The sequence below is a fragment of the Orycteropus afer genome, unplaced genomic scaffold (genome assembly GCF_000298275.1).
Source record: "Orycteropus afer afer isolate SDZICR_OR568_19922 unplaced genomic scaffold, OryAfe1.0 scaffold00053, whole genome shotgun sequence".
NCBI classification, from domain to species: Eukaryota; Metazoa; Chordata; class Mammalia; order Tubulidentata; family Orycteropodidae; genus Orycteropus; species Orycteropus afer.
In genome coordinates, this window is record NW_006921640.1 from 6,238,201 (window position 1) to 6,239,606 (window position 1,406).

The 1,406-nt window shown below is 41.8% G+C and overlaps 1 protein-coding gene across 1 annotated transcript in view; it reads right to left on the reverse strand.

The window, feature by feature from the left end:
• The window catches only part of FZD3 (frizzled class receptor 3), a 169,751-nt gene that overhangs the window by 4,307 nt on the left and 164,038 nt on the right, over nt 1–1,406 (reverse strand). The gene's annotated exons all lie outside the window — the stretch shown is intronic.

A 1,406-nucleotide genomic window follows, 5' to 3' on the forward strand; every position in this document is an offset into this window, starting at 1 on the left:
GGCCCACTGACCAAATTTGGCCTCTCTCCTGTTTTTGTAAGTACAGTTTTATTTGACTACATATTGTCTATGGCTTATTTCATGCTACAAAGGCAGAGTAGAGTATTTGCAACAGAGATTGTCTAGCATGCAAAGCCTAAAATATTTACTATCTAGCCCTTCATGGAAAAAGTTTGCCATCCCCTGGACTATACTGTTGTACTTACATTTTACTTTAATTGTCCACTTACAAATATATTAGGCACTTACTGAGACAGGCACTATTCTAAGCAATTGAGTATATTATCTCATTTAATCTTCATGACACTCCTTGGGGGCAGATAATATTATCTCCATTTTATATGTGAGGAAACAGAAGCTTATCATTTCAGGCTCTATATATTGTTAACTACAACACCAATACTGACTACACTCTTTCTTAATAGACTGTGAACTTATTAAAAACAAGGACCATGCCTAAATCATCTTTGTATCTCCACACCCAAAAAACCAAACCCACTGCCATCTAGTTGATTCTGACACATAGTGACCCTGTAAGACAGAGTAGAACTTCCCTATAGGGTTTCCAAGGCTGCAAATCTTTATGGAAGCAGACTACCTCATCTTTCTCCTACAGAGCAGCTAGTAGGTTCAAACTGACAACTTTCTGGTTAGCAACCAAATGCTTTAACCACTATGTCACAAAAACTCCTTGTATTTCCACACAGGGCTTGACAAATAGTAGGCTTTCCATAACTCAGTGCTAAATTAATATTTCTAATTAATCTACCTTACAATGACTCCACGCTGTTTACTGCATCAAGTCTACACTCTGAATTCTGACTGGCTTTTAAGTCTGACCATAATCTGGAACAACTCTACCTTGCTGTGATGGTTATGTTTGTATGTCAACTTGACTAGGCCTGGTTGAGTGGCTGGGCAATTGGATGTAGTATTTCCTATGAAATAGTAATCAACTCCATGGTGGAAGCTACTGGGAGCAGCTGAGTAGCTGCCTTTGGGTCTGTGGTCTGCTTCCTGTATATAAGGAGAAGCTTTGAGAATGGTCTCTAGCCTATGGCATGCTTGGACCCTGCATGTCACTGCTCAGCAGCCTGCTATGCTCTGCCGATCTTGGGACTTACAGTGGACTTAAGTCAATGGCCTGCCATGTGGTAACATCGGGACTGTGCCTTTTTTCTTGTCAACGTTGGGGTTTCTCAGCCTCAGCAGCTAGCAGTTGTCTGAGTGAAGAAAAGCCTCTAGCTCCAGTGGGCAGGGAGCAGAAGGCAGTGCTGGTCCCCAAGGTTGAGGGGCTTTCACCCAGCCCTTACAGCCTGGCACTTTGAACTTGGACTTAAAGCCTCCAAATTGTAAGAATAAACTCCTGTTTGTTAAGGCCATCCCATTTGTGGTATATTCTTGTC